The 19650-nt window shown below is 44.7% G+C and overlaps 1 protein-coding gene and 1 pseudogene across 3 annotated transcripts in view; both read right to left on the bottom strand.

Annotated features, from left to right (window-relative positions):
• ASTN2 (astrotactin 2) overlaps nucleotides 1-19650 on the bottom strand; it is an 868677-nt gene that overhangs the window by 448997 nt on the left and 400030 nt on the right. The gene's annotated exons all lie outside the window — the stretch shown is intronic.
• Nucleotides 17586-17716, bottom strand: LOC118018271 (annotated as a pseudogene).

The following is a 19650-nucleotide window of genomic DNA, read 5'->3' as shown; positions in this document are numbered from 1 at the left end:
TTCCCCTTCTAGACAATTTGTTTTCATCTATCATTTCCAGATTTTATTTTGTTTTGTTGTTATTGTTGTTCGTCTTAGTTGGTTTTCCTTTCCTCCTCTTCCCTCCCCACCTTTACCCTCTTGTTCCCTTCCTCTCTGTCCATCCATCCATCCATCTGTCCATCCATCCATCCACCTGTCCATCCATCCATCCATCTGTCCACCCATGTACCCATGCAACATTTTATTATGGCCATATCTTATGCCTGGTTGCATGAATTCTTGCTAGTATCCCACAGTGCCTTTAACATCTTCTCCCTTTGGCCAAGCTCAATTTGGGTGGCCAGCACATGTCTAGTTTCCTTGTTTGTATATCTTCAGAGTTCAGAATCCTGGAAGGGTTTTCCAAAACTCTCTGTCCTACCCTCTTCAGTTATCAGTCCTGCTCCACTGTATATTCCTTAAGGTTGGGTTGACTAAGGTTCAGTCTGTTATTGGCTTTTCCTAAGGTGTATTTGTGGAATGTTCACAGATGCCTTACCAAACATAGATTCTATTTAAAAAATGAATGGGAAACACTAGACTATTTGTAGAGCCAGTGGTGTGTGATTCTTCATGAAAGAGATATCTAAACAGTTTTCCCAAAACCTATTTCACCTCAGGAAGCTGGTGGAACAGGTCACAAGATGGACCTGTTATGGACCATGGACCCTGGTCCACACCTTGGGAGATGCTGATAAGAACTGCCCTGTCTTAGCACACTGCCTAGAACAGAGTAGGTGATCAATGCTGTGAGTTGAATGAATAATTAACTATCTGTGATGGCTTGTAAGTTTCTAGAATATTGCTGTCAGGTTGCCTTCTTTCTCATCTTTGGGTGATCACACACACACACACACACACACACACACACACACACACAGATGAACCTGCAACTCTTCAATCTTACAGTGATTTGGATTGGCCTGACCTGAGAGTTTTTGAACCATGTTTCCCGGAAATGTATAGTTCAATGGGAGAGATTTAGGAAATTTGCAACTTTTAGATCTTAAGTTCCCCTAAAAATTTTTATTTTTAAATCTCATTAATAGTAAAAAAAAAAAAAAAAAAAGAAGGCTAAACGTTCAGATGTTACATACTAGAATTTAGGATATGGGAGAGCATAGTCACATTCAGTCCAGTGGCCCGGTAAACACATTTTATGCAAACCTCATTTAAAACCACCACCAACAAGCAAGCCCACAAAAACACCTTCTCCTGTCATCTCTGTTTCATTGAGGAAGATATAGAGACTGGGAGCTGAAGTGCTAACAAGCCCATGCTTTTTACAACTACAGATCTTGTGAATCAAGGTTTTTTTTCCACCTTGTGCTACCAAAACAAAACACAGCAGGGAATATATATAAGGGCAACAGAGGTTCTACAACTATAACCCATAACTCCTGATTTCAAAACATTTGTATTTATCAAACAACCTCATTGTTTTCACTCATTCACTAAAAATGTTATGCGTTTGACCTTATACAAAGCATTCTGAGTGTTAAAAAAAAAACCTCTCTAATTTGTTTTATACATTATGATGCTGATTAATCTTTGTAACCCCAGCATTAGCAAGTATCTGGCAAAGAGCCTGGGATTGATAAATGTCGGTTGAACTGAAATGGTAGTAAGACAGAATAAGGAGTGAAGGATGGGTCAGAGATAGCATTAAAAAATATTCAGAATAAGAGAGCTGAAAGACAGAAGAGAGGGAGAGAGAGGGATCTACTTTTCCTCTTCTCTGGATACCTGGTAAATAGAGGAGGGGGCTGTTCGCAGGCAGGCATGCTCTCTGTAACTCTCCTCTCCAATAGCAAGTTCGAGTCATCGAACTTGTGTGTGTGTGTGTAAGTGTGTGCAGCCTAATGAGCTGCATGCCCAAGGTGAGGAGAACGGAGGAAGAGGGCTGAGATCCTGGAGATTTAGATGAGAATAATTTACCAAAAAGGGGTGGGGGGAGTTAGGAGTCACTGATGATGTGTTAAAATGCGACAGCCCCATCATGAAATATTCACCACTTTAAATACGTCTAATATTAAATATTAAAAGTCCTGGCATTTGTCCTCGAGACTCTCAGGGCTGATTTATGATCTGCCACAACCACAGACCTCATGATTCATAATGGAAGAGGTATGTGGTTGCCTCCAGTCGAGGGACAGGAAGTCAGGCTGGAATGGGCAAGAAGGGATGGGAATGGAGGGCCTTTCTTCTTCAGGGAAAGGGCACAGAGTGGGTTCCTATTTCTCCAATCCGTAACTCTGCAGGAGAGGGCAGGTCCATTGTCCCCTTTCCCTCCTCTTGGGAATATGAGTGAGAATGAGAAATCTATACAGAGAAAGGGTGCTGCTCTTGTCTGCGTTTCTCTCTTATGTGCTTACCAGGCAGGTTTCCCAGTCCTCAGAACAGACCATTAATTACTGTCACTCATTATACAACAAATATATATTTTGCAGATGAGAAACATCCACCCCAGAGGCCCCTAAAAGGCTGCCTGGAGAACAGGAAGTGAGACAGGGGAAAGAGAGTTGGAGGCAGACAGGCCTGTGTTCCAATCCTCACTTTCTCTCTCCCTGGATGTGTGGTCTTGGGGAAGTCACTTCAACTTTGTGGGTCTCAGTTTTCTCATTAATAGAATGGAAACGATAGTAACGTCAACCTCACAGAGCTGACTGTGAGAAAAAATTGAAGTAGTGAAGGGTAAGGCTCATGGCTCAGGCAGCCAACGAGTAAATCCTCAATAAATTTCTCCCACTTTCCCTTCTGTTCCAAGACAGCACTCCACTCTGATATATGCTGGAATATAACTCTGGACACTGGATAAGTAATTTCCTTCTTACTGGGCCTTAACTTCCCCATCTGCAAAATGGAAAATTGGGAGTAGAAGTTCATCAATTCTGAGTGCCAGTGAAAGTCAGTTATTTATGCTGCCTTTCTGAATCCCTAAACTCTATTTTCTGGACACTGTTTGAGTGTTAGCTGTGATCACTTTTTGCAGTTGGGCTGAGTGTCTGCAGTAAGATTTCCATCAATGCCATGGCTATTGGCTTTATTGACTCCAATTTCCTATTTTGCTGGCTCAGCTAACTCTCCACTATTTACAACCAAGCATTTCCTTCTTACAAGATGCAAGCTTCTGATAGCCAGACCTGAGGATTAACCACTTCCTTCTAGGAGTCCCTTCCTCAACTCTGCCTCTGCATACCCAGAGCAGCCAGGCTAGCAAAGAAGAGCACTCCGGGGACACAGTTTGCATGGTTTCATGTGCTGGCTACGATCACCCATGCTCCCTTACTCCTGTCACCACAGAAGTTCCTTGAATGAGGGGACTGCACCTGTCTTGCTCACTGCCACATCCAGCACCCGCTGCACTGCCTGGTCCATAAATAAGTGAGGGGGTATATTTTACGATAGTAATGTCTATGCCAGTGGGGTAAATAACCCCTTTTTTTTTTATTTGCCTGTTCTTCCCACCAAACTGGGAACTTCTGGATTGCAGAAATCTTTATGTAACCATCTCGATATGCTAGTGATTAGTGTAGTGCCGGATGAGGGGTAGGCAACTCATTTGCTGAATGAATGAATGAATGAATGAATGAATGAATACATAAATACATTGTAGTTTTCATGAATTCAGGCTGAGTTCATTTAGAATAATGGTAGTTCTGCTGAAGACTAGAATAAACTTTCTTATAACCAGGACAGGTATTTGCCAAGGAAATGGAAAGTATAAACATGAGTGTTAATGAAATTTCTAAAATAGAATTTTATTTCACATTAGAGCAGAAACAGCTCTTAAAGCTCATCTAGGTCACATCTTCTCAGCTTCATTTTTCAGAAGGTAAGATACAAGCTCAGAGAGTCAAGACGTTTATACCTGACAACATTTTCTAGGACTTCATTTTTCCTTTGTATTCCTCTGACATCTCTGACTTTCCTGTAATGAGAATCTATTACATTTACAAACAGGGATTATATTTTTTTAATATAATGAATCTGAGATATCCTTAACAGATTTAAAATATAGATTTAGATGTGATTGATAATGCAGACCTTCCTTAAAAAAGAGTTTAATCTCTTCATTAAAGTGGTTCATATAAGGGAATTCAGTTATGTGGATTTTCATCATGCTAGTTACTAGAACTCTGTATTATCAGCTCTAGATGAGTTGTACTGGTTTTAAAATATTTACTCTTCATGTCTCCTAGGTCCCTTTTAGTCAGTTCTCATTTTATGTTACATACATTCTCACTCTAGAAACCCTTGGGTAAAAACAACAGAATCCCTCAATTATGATCAATCTTGAGTTTAGCTTGTGTGGGCTCTTCAAAATCACTTCAAAGTGGAATTGCCTTCATGTTAATCATATAAGATTGTGGGAGAGTAGTTCAGAGCGTGGGCCCTGGAATCATCTTGTTTTGGATTCAAATCCTGGATCTGCCACTTCACATTTGCATGAATTTGATCAAGTGGCTTCACCTCTCTGCATCCGTTTCCTCATCTGTAACAACACTGATATCACCTATCTGCTAGAAAGATCAGTGACGTCTTTGAAAAGTCTGCATTACGGTCTTTGGCACATTTCTTCTCGCTGAAAACATCATAGATGTTTGTGTTTTTGTAATTATTCCCGGATAGGAGAGAGGCCAATTTAACAACTTGTTTTAGTGGGAAGAAAAAGTGCTTTCTAGATAAAGGATGGTCGCAGTTTCAAGGTAGGCCCTCTGCAAAGCCAAGGGGATCTCAGTTTCTTTATCTGTGTATTTGGGGCAGCTTGAATGAAATCATCTCCAAAGCTGGTTACGGTGTTCCCAGAACCAGCAACACCTGCCACCTTTGTCTTTGTTCCTCCTGCTAAAGGACACAGGGGCATGAATGAGGCAAGCAGCCAGAGGGTCCCGCCCCCTCTGTCCCCCACAGCTCAGAGAAGCTCAAAGTGCAAAGCCTTCTTCCCTAGCCTGCCCGCTGTCCGGCTCCTCTCCTCCCACCTTGTCATCCTCTTACGATTCCATTTTCACTTGCTTCCATCTCAGTCATCACTTATCATCACAGGCCAGGGACACGGGCTGCTGTCCACTTTCCTATTTATTCTTCTTGTCACTGCAGCTTGGAAAGACATCTCCCTGGGCCCCCAGAGCAGTAAGTGTGCATGGCATCCTTTCTTGTCCTGACTCTGAGTGGGCCACCGTGGGCTTCTTCACTCGCAGCTCTGGCCCTGGAGCCCAGCTCGGGGCCCAGCGTGTGGTGGGGGAGGCACGGGCTGAGCATGACATCACTGGGAGCCTGCTTCATGGTTGGCATGTTGGAAGACACTTGTCACATATGTCACTGCATGTCATCTCATAGGTCAGACCCGTGACCAGTACCAGGAGGAAGGTAGCGGCGTCCTCATTATAAAATAAGGAAACAAAAGCTCGGACTCAGTCATTTGCCCAAGGTCCCAGAGTCAGGTCCTCGAAACTCGTGCTCCCTCACATCATCACAAACAACATGACAACAGCCATGACCACCAGGACCAGAGCTGGGCTTGTACTAGACAACAAGCATTAGGAAGACAAGGTATCTCCGATTCACCCACACTGACATTAGCATTGGGCTGATTTCTAAAATCTGACTATACCTAAAGATGAAAGATCACTCTTCCGAGTATCCCCTGTTCAAATGTAAATAGTTTATATGTGGATTACACTAAATCTATATCTATGTAATGAAGGTTGATTTCCTGCTAGCATGGATAATCCACAGGGGAAGCATCATACCTTCTAATTGGGCATCTACTCTGTGCTGACCTTACTCAAAGAACTTTTGGTATCTATGATAATACTGACAGGACGATGTGATTGGTTCCACTGTAAATACTATGAAGCTGAGGCCTGGAGAGGGTGAGTAAGCTGCCCAGGGTTGTGAACATCCAAGCCCAGTCTCTTTCTGAGACTTGCCAGGCTTTGTGACGGCTCTCTGAGGCTGTGCTTTAAAAGAGAGTGTGGAAAATTGGGGCATCTGGGTGGCTCAGTTGGTTAAGCGTCTGCCTTCGGCTTGGGTCATGATCCCAGGGTCGTGGGATTGAGCCCCACACTGGGCTCCCTGCTCAGTGGGGAGTCTGCTTCTCCCTCTGCCCCCTGCGTGTGCTCTCTCCTTCTCTCTCTCTCTCTCAAATAAATAAATAAAATATTTGGGGAAAAAAAGAGAGCGTGGAAAAAAAACATGGGAATAGGAGATTGGGGTTAAGGAAAATGTACCCGGTGGTAGAATGAATTACTGCCGTCAAGTCTTCATTTCCTACAGTAGTATGCAGTCACATGCTTGCCACGGCTGGGAAGAATGAGCTCTCTTCCCGGGCCTTTGTATGCAGGCTTAGCATGTTACTTGCTTTGACCAATGGGATGATAGCAGACATGATGTGAACCAAGGTCTGAAATGTGCTGTTTGGCTGGGCTTGCTCTCTGGCATTCCTGCTTCTTGCCAGGAGAAAACCAGGCTCTAAGTAGTGGCCGGTCCAAGGAGGATGAGGGGCATGTGGGACAGAACTGGATGCAGCCTGAGCTTAGAGACAAGTGCAGCTGAGCCCTAGCTAGCCTGGCCCACCCAGGTGTGTAACAAAGGGGAAAATGCATCTAGTTGTTGACAACAACACACTGTGGTTGTCTGTTAGGCAGCATTAGTGTAAAAAAGCTGATGCACCTCCAATCTGCATGCCCCCCTTCTATGAATAATGCTCTCACTTTCATCCCAAAATGGAAACCTTAGAAACATCTCTGACCTGACTTCATTTTTTCATCCTCAACATCCGAATGGCACCTGAATCCCCCTGATTCTACCTCTTTGTTGTCACTCAGACCCACCCCTTCCCACCTTTCCCACTATCACTGCCCCAGGAAGGCCCTCGACACTGTCCCTGCACGTTGTTGAAAGTTTTATCACTGATGATAAGCTTTCAGTGTCCTCCCATCAATCTGAGTGATGGCCAGTTACCTCTTCAAAGAGCAGCTACACCCATGGCTCATCCCCAAAACTATCAGTGGCCCCCAGGTGCTCTCAGGACAGAGTTCACATACCCCTGGTCTAACATCCAAAGCCCTTCATGACTGGGTGCAGCCAATGGTCCCGGCCTTATCAATCGCTCTCCTCCCTTATACACTTCCTGCCCTAACCTCTTGGGTTTACTGATAATAACAGGGCCATCAGAGACCCACCTGCAGACCAGGGTCTGCTTCTTGTAGTAGGTCTGCTCTGATCCTACTCCTTGAGCAGAGCAGAGCCTGAGAATTGGAGACAGAGATGTTCAACAGAGGAGAAACCAGGGTTGAGAGGGAGTAGGGGGTGAAGAGAAAATTAAGTGGCAAAATGATATTTAGGAGAGGAATGAGATCATGTGGGCAGTTTGAATGTCAGCAGTATCCTCAGGGAATATATTTTACAGTGCTGACGCCTCTGAACCTTGAGCAAATCTTTCTGTTTTGCCAGGCCGCAGTCTTCCTGTCTGTAAAATGAGTAGCTAATACTCAGAGACCCCCAAACACCCTTCCAAACCTTGCTCAAATCCCAGGCCTTGATTCTTCTTCTAACACATTCTGGTCTTGTCTCTTGAGGTTAGTGTTTCCCTAGGGACTGAGGGGGAGGTGAAGAACGTTAGGGAAGGTTGGGAGTTGGGAGAACAGAGGTTTGGAGGCAGAAAAGCATGAGTGGAGTAAACTAACAAGACGGTATGATTGGGATCTTTATGAAGTGAGGACGACTTCTCTAGAAGTCTTCTCTAGAAGTCTGCGTGACCTAGGGTGGGTCCCCTCCCTCCCTGGGACTCAGTCTCTCTATCTGTGCACTGAGAAGGTGGTCTGGATGACATCCAAGCAACCTCCCAAGGGCACCTCTGCTGTCTCTTTCTTCCTTACGCTATAGGAGTGACATGTCTCAGCCTTGTTCTTCCCCAAACATTTGAGACACATTTGGATGCCTGCATTATGGCTGCCAGCCTCTCACTGCCATTCATCATCATGTCTCTGAGCACAAGAAGGAAAAAAAAAAAAAAAGAGGCTGAGGGGTTCTCGTGGTGCAGGCTGGCGATCAGGCCTGATGGAGATCAGAGTCCTTAATCAAGGCTACCTGGGGGGCTAATGGGCACTGACTCAGCTAATGGGGCAGCCCATGTGGAATGCCTGGGCTCTGAAAGGCCAGCTGCCAGACCACACCAGGGCTCCCATTTCAGGCGACCCCTCGCCCCCTAGCCTCATCCACCCCTGAATGTGCCATGCACACGATTATCTATAAATCAGTGTCTGAGAGAAAAGCATGTGGGTAATAGATTCTCTTAAAATTGTGGCTGACTGCGGATGGAGGGGATGAGGCAGCCTCACCAGCAGCCTGGAACTGATGGAAGCAGAGGCTGACAGCCCGAACCACCAGGAAGGATCACGGAATTCCTGACCAAATGCACAGTGCAGGGCCTGCCGCCGGGGGCGTGCCCTCCCCATCACCGCCCCTGCCTTGCCTGGAGCCTGCATCACCCATGCTTCTCAAGTCACCCTGGAAGGGGTGCAGCGTAGGGGGAGCAAGGGTAACAAGCAGGAGGAGGGAAGCCAGCATCAGCCCGCGAATTAGAGCCATCTGGGGCTCACTCCTCAGCTTACTACACACAGACCCAGTGGCCTCCATCAGCGGCTGCACTACTCTGGGCCTCAGTTTCCTCATCAGGAAATGGACATATTAACCCCGATTTTTAAAACCGTCACAAGGACTGGGGGTAACATATTACACACGATTCCCGGGGCGCCTGGGTGGTGCAGTCGGTTAAGCATCGACTCTTGATTTTGGTTCAGGTCATGACCTCAGGGTCGTGAAACCGAGCCCCCCCGTTAGGCTCCGCGCTCAGCGTGGATCTGCTTGGGACCCCCACCTGCGATGCACTCGCTCTCTCTCTAAAAGCAAGAAAATGATGACCACATCACTGAACGTGTAGGTGGCTCAGTGTGAGCTGGTATCCTTGTCGTTGGTGTTACTGCGGGCACTGCCATCGAGCCGGCCCCCCCAGGCCATACCTCCTCTCTGGCTTGGTGCCCTTGCCCCTCTTGGGTGCAGCCCCTTCCCGGGCTTCCTGCCGTGTGGGTTCATTCCTCCCTTTTTTCCTCCCCACATGGTTCTTGCCTCCTGTCTGGTCCAGATCTTACTTCTTCCGACCATTTCTCATTCTCAGTACAATTCCTGTGTGCCTGGCGCAGGTGGGATCGCGGCACAGAGACGAATCCATCCGATTCTCCACCACAAGCAGCTGACACTCAGGTGTCACCAAGAAGAAAATACATCGCTACCACAAGCTGTGATTTGGGCTGGGGAGGACTCGGAGGGTGTGCAAAGAGCCGTGGGATCGCAGGGAAAGAGCATCAAACTCTGCCCCCCCAAGGTCGGGGACATGCCAGCAAAGAGGGAAGATAACAAGAGGGGACACTGAGAGTCCTAACTGCTGGGTGGTTTTGGAAGTTCCTTACTTATATTAACTCATGTGACCCTCACAATAAACCTAAGATGCAGGTTCTACTTTCAACCCCATCTTACAGATGAGGAGACTGAGGCCCAGAGGGGTTAAGTAACTTACTGGACTGATGTCACAAACAGAAGTGTTGCCAAGGCCAGGACTGGAACCCAGAGACGGTGCTGCTGGTCCCAGGCTGTACCACCTCTCTCCCAAGGGGGTGTAGGAATTTTCCAGAGGAAGGAGTGGGAGCAAAGGAAGGTCACAGCACCACAGGAAATCCTGGGCCCTTTTTTTTCTCGGATCAGCAGAGCCAGAGGGCTTTGCAGGCACTGAGGAACGCTGCCTTATCCCACAGGCATGGAGAAACTCCTGGAAACCTCTATATCCCCTCTGCAAAGAGAGTCCTTTCCAAATGCAGACTCCAAGCACTGTGCATGGAGAGAGGGTGTTTAGAGAAGACAGGCACTGGAGTCAGGACAGGGTCTGAACTCTTCATTTGTCACCCAGTGGCTCCATGATTTTGCACAATTTCGTGTCTCTGACCAAGACTCTATTTCCTCAGTTCTACAACAAGCTTGATCAGGTCTGCCCCTCTCCCTGAACAACGTCCAGAATGTTCTATCCCCACTATGAGCTCCATAAGCACAGCCCGTGATTGCTATGATTATTACTAGGGAATTGCCTTCATGTTCCTTCCTGCCCACAGCTCTTATCTTGGACACCTCGGCTGTAATTTGGGAAGAGGGAAAGGCTAAGAGTTGCTTATGGATCCTGTTAAGCATTTCATGTTTGATCTACTTTCTCACCTTTAATCCATCCAGCCACTCTGTCCTGATTTTACAGGTGAGGAAACTGAAGCCCCCAGGGGTTAAATGACTGGCCTTCGGTTTGCACAGCAAGAAGATAACAGATTCAGGATTTGAATTCCATTCTTCTCGACTCTGGAGCCAACGCTCCCCCACACTGTCCCAGGTAAGATGGAGGAGTTCAGCATGATCCTGCACGTCACTCAAAATGACCCACTGTGGTGGCTCTACCTGGCCGCCTACCACGCCTCTACTGGAACTTACGGGGATATAGATGAGATGAGGCGATGTGGTTGTCATTCCTCAGGCCCCTGTGGCTCTGTTTCTCTACTAGCTGATGGGTGGCCTTGTTCAAGATCCTTCATCTCTCTGAGCATCATCCTTCTTACCCAGAAGACGGGGAACGTAAGTCCTGTCCTGTCCCATTCACAAGGATGCGGTAAGGATAAAATATACACTATTCTATTCAGGACACGGGATGATTAATAATGCAGTTGTCCCCCACTTGCACAAAACCTGAACCAGCAAAGTGAAATATACAAAATAGATTAAGCAGAGGGTAATTATTCATTTTGCAAAAGAGTTCTTCACTCTACAAAAGAGACGCATTGATTTTTTTTTTTTCAAGCACCGGCTATCTTTGTGAGTTTAAAATCAAATCTCATTTATAAAATTAAAGCAAAAAAGAATAATGATTTTCCAGATGTGCACTGAGTACAAGGGGCCACACACACATGTGCGCGCGCGCGCACACACACACGGATGTGTCCTGCCCGAGCCAGCCACGCCCTAAAGCAAGGTGGTCCGGACACCATGAGGATGGAGCCTTTACCTCTGGCTTGAGGAATTGGGGGAGAACCAAGAGAACCAGGGGACAGCATGTGACATCTGCACTCTGTTCAGAGGCATCTCTTCCTCAGAGTAACCTCCGCCTCAGCTCTAGGCAGATGGTCAGGGTCTCAGGTATAGCTTCTCTGGGAAACTAGAGAACCATCATTTCCAGGACTTCCATCTGGAGTATTATACCGTTTCACATAATGTGCATATTCAGCTGAACCCAGCTCATTTCCACTTTGCTAATCTCACTCCTGATTATATTCATATTCACATTCTTGCTCTGCCAACCCCCCAACCCCAGCTCTCTTCTGATGATGGTTCTCTCTTCCCCTCTTCTCTGTCTCCCTTTTTGGTTCTCAGTCTTTGTGCATTTGCTCCTGCCTCAGTTTCTCTCTTTGGTCTCTGCTTTTCTGCCTTTGCCTTTCTCTGTGTGTGTGTGCCTCTGTATTCCTCACTGTCCACCTTCCTGTAAGCCTCTTTCCTTTGTAGAAAGGAAAAGGACAGTGAAAAGGACTTCAGTTTAAGTCACACAGGTGCAGGTTAAATCCCCAGACTCACTTTGTCCATGAAAGAGACAAAAAAAGGAGAGTCTGTCTACTTCAAGGGTTAATGTAATGATTACATAAGATATGGTGAGTAAAGGTGCCTAGAGCAAAGAATACATTCACATCCTGTTAATTCCACTCCGCCTACTTTTCTGCCTCTTTTTCTTGATTTTTCTCATTCTCCATCTTTCCCTTTACTTCCCATCCACTCTGCTCTTAGTCCCAATCTCACACAAGCACACACACCACAGCCTCTTCCCCACCCCGCTGTCCCGGGCCCCGCCCCTAACCCCACCCAGGCCCCACCACTTTACCTCTACCCAAGCTCCACCCCCTTATCCCTCCCCAGGCCCCTCCTCTCTACCCTTCCCCAAGCCCCATCCCTTCACCCCTGCCCCAGGCTCCCCCTCCTCAATCCACCCCAGGCCCTGCCTCCTCATCCCTCCCCAGGCCCCCTGCCTCCTTACGCTTCCCCAGGCTCTACCCCTCAGCCACCGCCACCCCAGGAGACTCCCACAATCCCTGCCCCTCACCTGCTACCCCAAGCAGCCCCCACGTTCCAGCAAGGATTTAACTACAGAATGGCACAGGGTCCCATTACTAAGACACACATTCTTTCACAAGATGTTTTTACGGTACATTTACTGGTATATGATAGAGAATCATCATGAATCATTAAAATTAAGCAACGTGGGTCCAAGTGGCCTGCACCAGGCTTCACTAGGAAGTCAGGCTTTGCTGCTAAGTCCATTTGGGGCCACTTGAAAGCTGGCAGCAGACCGTTTACTGCACAGGGTGAGGCCACCTGACCTCGCCTGACTTTTGTGTGAAGCATCTCGAATTCCTGGATGCCCTGTCCTGAGGGACGATCTTGGTGTGATCAGCATAAAATCCATACACCTCCCGACCCCTGTTGTCCGGTAGAAACCCATCTATTGAAATTTCAATTAAAAGACCATTTAACAAAAAACCAAAAGGCTGGGATGATACACACATACACGCACACGCACACATGTACACACTCTTCTCTTTTTCAGAGACCTTTAATCACCTACATCAAAATGGAAGCTGCCTTCAGTCCAGAAGAGAAAGGGCAGTGGTGTAATGGGCTGGTTCCCATCGAATAACCAGAAAAGGCTAGTGCTATTACTAAGTGCTGTGTTTTAAATGGTTTTGTGGAGGCTGCTTCTGCTCAGAAATCTATCCCCACGCCTTCCATTCCATCACGATTAAGACTTTTGGGGGTTAAGTCAACTTAACTGGGGGTTCTTTTTGCCCCTGATTCAATAATTCCCATTTGTTGAACACATATATTTGCCATATTATGTAGCGGGTACTTTGTACTGATTACAATCGTCACAATAACCTAGCAAAGGTGAATACCTTTTCCTTTGATGAAAAAAGAGCAGGAAATTGAAGGTTGGGGAAAATTAAGCAGTTTGCTCAAAACCGCACCAATAGTTTCAGACAGAGCCAAGATTTTAACCCAGGTCTGCCTGACTTCAGTGCTTTCCCTTTTTTTCCCTTTTCATCTGACTGCCTCTCCAAAAACAAAACAGCCCATGCTGGGGGCAGCTTGATTTTGAGCAAATGGGGTGGTGGCAGTGTCTCAACTGCTTCCCTCCCTGGTGACTGACTCAGCCTTGGGTCTCAGTGAATGTTTGTGAAAGAAAGACATTAATGAAGCTGATGGGGAACTCACCATGCCCCAGATGTCCTGGATGGGAACACCTCTTTGCGTGAATGGGTGGATCGGATCATACGCCTGGAAGACAAACCTGACAAAAACACTTCTAGAAGCTGATACCACCTTCAGATGTTCTAAAAGGCTTCTGAAGGCCTTGGCTGCGAGCCTCCATTCCAAGGATAAAAAGTGTTGACTGCTTACGTTGTCCTCAAGAGATGGAGAAATCAAGCTTCTGCAAGCATGGTGGTTGGGAGACCTCTACTCTGCCATGAACTTCCTGAATGACTTGAGCAAGTCCCTGACCCTCTCTGAATCCCAACCTCATCTGCTGTAGAAAGGGGGAGTTCAACTGGATGGTCTGCATGGTTCTTCCCAGCCTGGACCTCTTTGCTCTTTGAATCCCCAACTGGACCCTGCAGGAGAATCTTCAAATGTTTCTTAGGAGGACAGATGGAGAAGCCACTGTCAGAGTTTATACACCCGCCCCCTCCACCACCAATTTTAAGGGGCATTCAGGGCTGTGCAAAGCAGGGTTGACACCCTCTGATGAATGTCTCCTTAGATTTTGTGCCAGAGCCTCCTCCATCACCTCCCTGAGTCCCAGCCCCACTCAGCACAGTGCCCAGAAAAGCTCTGCTCAGCCCTCACTTATAGCACATATCCCTGTCACTGACACTTCTGTCATCCTAGGTCATCAGTGTCTGTTATCATCCAAAGGTTTGTGTCTCCCCAAATTCATATAGTGAAGCCCCTAACACCCAACATGACGGTATTTGGAGGTGGGGCCTTTGGGAGGTAATCAGGGTTAGATGAGGTCATGAAGCAGGGACCTTGTGATGGGATTATAGGGAGCAGAGGAGAAGCAGATCTCACACTCTCTACACACACGCACTGCAGAAAGGCCATGTGAGGTCACAGACAGAAGTTAAGAAGTTGGTCTTCCACAAGCAGGAAGAGAACTCTCACCAGGAACCAATTCAGTGATATCTCGACGCTGGACTCCCCAGCCTCTGGAGCTGTGAGAAATAAGGTTCTGTTGTTCAAGCCACCAGTCTATGATATTTTTGTTATGACAGCCCCAGCAGACTAAGACAGTATCATCCTCTCCTCGGTCTTTAGAGACAATGTGAAAACTGGTTCTGGATGTCATCCACATATGGGGGACCCAGCACTGGATTCCTCATTTCTGATGTTGAGAGAATGAAACCAATTTGTTAGAAAACTCCAAGGGACAGAGATGGCAGCTTCTTTTGCTCATTATCCCCAATACTGGGCACAATGCCTGGCATATAATTGGTGCTCAGTAAATCACTGCAATGAATGAAATGCAATATCTTGATTCCAGGAACTTCTTTCCACCACCACTGCTACTACCCTGGCCGAAGCCACCACCATCTCTATCCTGGATAATCATATCAGTCTCCTAAATAGCTCCCCTGCTATCACTCTTGCCTGTTCCCTATAGATTTTTCTCAATGGAGTAGACAGAGTGATCATTTTAAAAGTAAGTTAGATAACATCAGTCCTCGGGTCAGAATGTCCCTGTGGCTTTTTGCTGAGCTCAGGTTGAAAGCCAACGTTCTTACAATGTCTCTCTGGTCCCTCTCTTACCCCAGCTCCTAATATTCGCCTAGTATCCAGTGAAGCCCACGAATATTCTCCTATGTGATCTTCCTCAAATGTGTGAGGCACAATCTGCTCTCAAAGCCTCTGTCCCTGCCATTCCCTCAGCCTGGACTCCACTTTCCCCAGATATCCACAAAGCATGCTTTGCTTCCTCACCTCCCCAATCACGCCACCTTGAACACCCTACTTAAATTTGCAATCACACTTCTCCTTCTCATTCACCACCCTCTCTTCCTGCAGCCTCTTTACTAAAAAAATCATCTTCTAACATAGGATACAATTTATTTGTTATTACATATACTCTAATTATCTGTTTGTCGCCTTTCCCCACTAGAATGTGAGCTCCATGATGATCACGGTTTTTATCTATTGTGTTCATTCTCTCAGTGCCTGACATCCTGCTTGAATTAAGATGATTGAGAAATAAATACCAGTTGAATGTTAAATGAACAAACACACAAATGAATGAATAAATTCCAAAACCGTTCTTTAACTCAGATGTCAAAGTATTAAATGAATCTACTAGCCCAACCAGGGGTTGGCAAATTTTTCCTGTAAAGGCCCAGTTGATAAATATTTAAGGTTTTGCAAGCCACAGAGTCATGACTTCTCAACCATGTTACTGTAGCTAAACTAATGAGTATGGCTGTGTTTCAATAAAACTTTATGAAAAACAGCAGTTTTCCTGGGGCTATAGTTTGCAGACCCCTAAACCAGAGTAATCTCCATCAGCACATAGCACCACACCTAGCACAGCCCCGTCACTCAATAAATAATTTGAAGTGACATATATATGAAATGTAGTTCTACTCTTCACTCTGTCACAGCACTGTCCAAGTGAACTTGCTGTACTGGAAATGTTCTACATCTACACTCTCCAATATGGCAGCCACTAGCCACATGTGGCTAATGCACACTTGAAATGTGATGTGAATTAATTTACATGTTAATTTAAATAGCCACATATGGCTAGTAGGTACCATATTGGACACAGTAGCTCAATCACAAACATTGTTTTGCTTCATGCTCCAAGTCTAGCCCCTCTCCCTCTAGGAAGCCCTACCCAACTGCTAAGGTTCATAGTAACTGTTTTTTTTAATCCTACGATTCTCATTTCATTCAATTCATGCTTTGACTAGAGCTATAACAATACTTAATATTCGTTGAGCTTTGTGTACCAGGCATTGTGCTAAATGCTTAATATGTTTTATCTAGTTTAATGCTGTGCAGAGCATTGGCCTTCAATGCATATTTGCAATACTCATTCTAAGTTGGAGAGCACTCAGAAAATCTAATGTACAGCTGATCCTTGAACAGCATGAGGGATGGGATGCCAGCCCCCAGGCACAGTTGAAAATCCATGTATAATTTTTGACTTTCCAAAAACTTAATTCTGGGAAGCCTTACTGATTAAACATAAATAGTCAATTAACACATATTTTGCATGTTATATGTATTATATACTGTATTCTTACAATAAACGAGAGAAAAGAAAATGTTATTAAGAAAATCGTAAGAAAGAAAATACACCTACCATATTGCGTTTCTCAAAAAAATTCTGCACATAAGCAGACCTGCACAGTTCAAACCTGTGTTGTTTAAGGGTCAACTGTAATTTCCTTTTGTATTATAAATAAAGAAACTGAGGCCCAGAGAACAAAGTGACATGTCAAAGGTCACACTACTAATCAAAACTGCAAATCTAGTAGTGAAGCCCATGGAATTTGTCTCTAAACCCAGTGTTTCTTCTTTCATTCACTCATTCCATCAGTCATTATTAAGCATTGACAGCATACTAGACAATTTGCTGGGCTTGGGGTTAAATGGTACATACCACAGGTGCAATCTTTGCCTTTATATAGCATATGGTCTCTTGGAGAGTGAGGACTTGAACACAGAATCATACACACAAACATATAATTAGACATTGTGATTCTGTACTGATAGCACAGATCAGGGGTTAAGAGGATACACTCTCAAGCCCAAGTTCTAGGATTCCAATCTAGACTCTACCACTTCCTAGATGTGTGGCTTTGGGAAAATCCATTAACTTATTCAGTTTCCTTAGCTGTAAAATGGTAATAATAGGGTATTACACCAATTCTAAGACACACAGTTTTCCACATTTTCACACCCTTGAAATGACGATTTGTGTGTTATTAATATCTTAATGGGTTTTTTTCTTAGTGGTATGTAAAATATTGGCACTTGTATCTGACTGTGTCTTGCTTCAGTTAAAATATGATTGTATCTACCTTCTGGGGCTATTGAAGGGATTAAATGATATATGTGAAGTCCATAGAGACATATTTTGTACTGTACAATGGGCATTATTATTGTTAGTTATCATTATTTACTCTAAAGGAAAATAAAGTGTACTAATATTGCATAAAACATAGGGAATAACTGAGTCTAGAAGGTCAGCAAAAACCTTGAGGATGAGACATTTAAACTGGACCATGAAGGATAAGGAGAAGGGAAGAAAGGGAAGAATAAGGCTTATAAGGAATGAAGGTGGATGGAGAGCAGACTGTTGCATGCAGAGGGAATAGCACCGGCGAAGACCCTGTCACAATGGCTACCGGAAATGATTGACCATTATCCAGTGTGGACCACTTCACAACATGGCTTTGTATCCTATGAAAACTCCCAGCCCCCACCTCTACTTTTCAATTAGCAATAATCGCGCCTCGGATAAACCTCATTGACTACGATACTGCCACTGAGCAAAGCTCCCCACCTCTACTTTGACCATCATCTTCCTTTTCCATACTTTTGTTTCTTGATAGTTCACTGGTCGTAAAGTATTACAGATATATTTAGAAGTTTCTGAATCTTTTTAAATAGTAGGACAGCTACCATTTATAGAGAAACCGATCTATCTTTGTAATACGCTTGTTGAATAAAATTAAATATAGTCCCTAATTTAAATGCCAGTAAATTATATTTTTGACGATGAAGCTAGTCTTAAAAGTGGAGAGCTTCCCTTCTTTTTGGCATATTCATCCCAGAGGTCATAATCAGAGATACCTCAAGTTATCTTCCCTTTTGCAACTTTACCAGATGACACTTGTGATCTCTCACAACCTCTTTCTTTCAAGTTCAGCAGCAAAGGTTACCTTGGACTTTCACTGAGGCTGGCAAGCTCCCAGTAAGAAAATATTTTCAGTCTCTTTTGCAGCCCATTCTAACCTTCTTGTCCTTCCAAATTTGTGAACAGTCAGTCCTGCTGCTTTCTGTTGTGGGCTTTCTGAGATTTTATGACCTCATCTTTGACACAGATTGTCCTTCTTCAAAAGACCTCAACCCTCTTCTACAACATAATATTTTACAACACATCTAGACCAAATATAGCAAGACTCCTGAAAAGAGATATAAAATGGTTTCCCTACAACTCATAAATGCTGTCACAGTTCCAACCCTGACTTCTGCATATCTCCCTTGTCCCCAATCCAATTGGGTCCTTTTATTTTTTCAAGCCAACTTATTCTAAATTCTTTGTCCAAAGGATTCATGCCTACCTCTGAGAATTCTTTGCAAATACCTATCAAAGAGAGAATGCCAGAATGCCTATCTCCTCTCAATGCTAAGCAAACTTCTCAAACACAGACTCCTCAAATAGTAGCTTCTTACTCAGTCTGGGTCCAAATCCCAGCTGTGATCCTTAGTAAATATATGACCTTGGGAATTTCATCCAACCAACTTTAAGACGTAGTTTCTTGTATGGAAAGTGGAAGCAACAGTAACTACATAGACGTGTTGTTATGAAGCCCAAGATAGTTATAGAAAGCCACAGCAATTATGCTTGGCACGCAATAAGTGCATTATAAATTGCAGATCTTGTCATTGTTACCCCAGTATTCATGCACCCCTTGATATGGTACCAAAACTCCACCACGCCTCTCTTAACTGTAAGTTATCTCTGGCCATTGTCTAACACCCCCATCTATAATATATTGGCAATGAACCTGCATCAAATGGATCAATCTGATGAGATAAATGGTATTTTATGGTTAACATTCATTTCATGGTCTTTAAACAGAAAAAAAAAAACAAAACAACTCAGTTTGTTGTTTGAATGGCTTCTGTTGGAAATACTTCTTTTTTAAGTTTGATTTCATTATCTCACATGTCTGAATAATGAGGCACAGGGTTCATTAATTGACAGTAAGTTTAGATGAGTTTTGTTTAATTCAGGTTCTAGTAAACTTCTGGACCAAGGAATGGTAATGTAGAGATCATTATGAATTCTGAGGATTAAGAGTGACTCACTTCATGGAGGTTTGATTTCCCTAGTTGAGGCCCAATGGAGAAAGAACATAGTGGGACACACTAATCCTAAACCGGTAAAGGATAGAGCTTACTTTATTTGAGTTCAAAAAAGACTAGTGGTACCCATCTCAAAGGAGAAGGTGACTTCCAGAAGGGAGCTGTACCAGGTAAAAGTTTAGCAAAAACCCCTAGCCAAAATACCATGTCAACGCCCAGAGAGCTATCCACGGTCCTGACACCAGAACCATGCACCCAACCCATTGACCAAGCCCTGACATTTCACCAAATGAAACTTGCTTCTCTCTCTTTCATTTGTTCATTTGTTCGTTCATTCATTCACTCATTCACTCATTCATTCATTCATTCATTCATTCATTCATTCATTCATTCATTCAT

This window comes from Mirounga leonina, unplaced genomic scaffold, assembly GCF_011800145.1.
Source record: "Mirounga leonina isolate KUSES-001 unplaced genomic scaffold, KU_Mleo_1.0 Mir_170, whole genome shotgun sequence".
Lineage (NCBI taxonomy): Eukaryota > Metazoa > Chordata > Mammalia > Carnivora > Phocidae > Mirounga > Mirounga leonina.
This window is presented reverse-complemented; position numbering and strand designations above follow the sequence as displayed.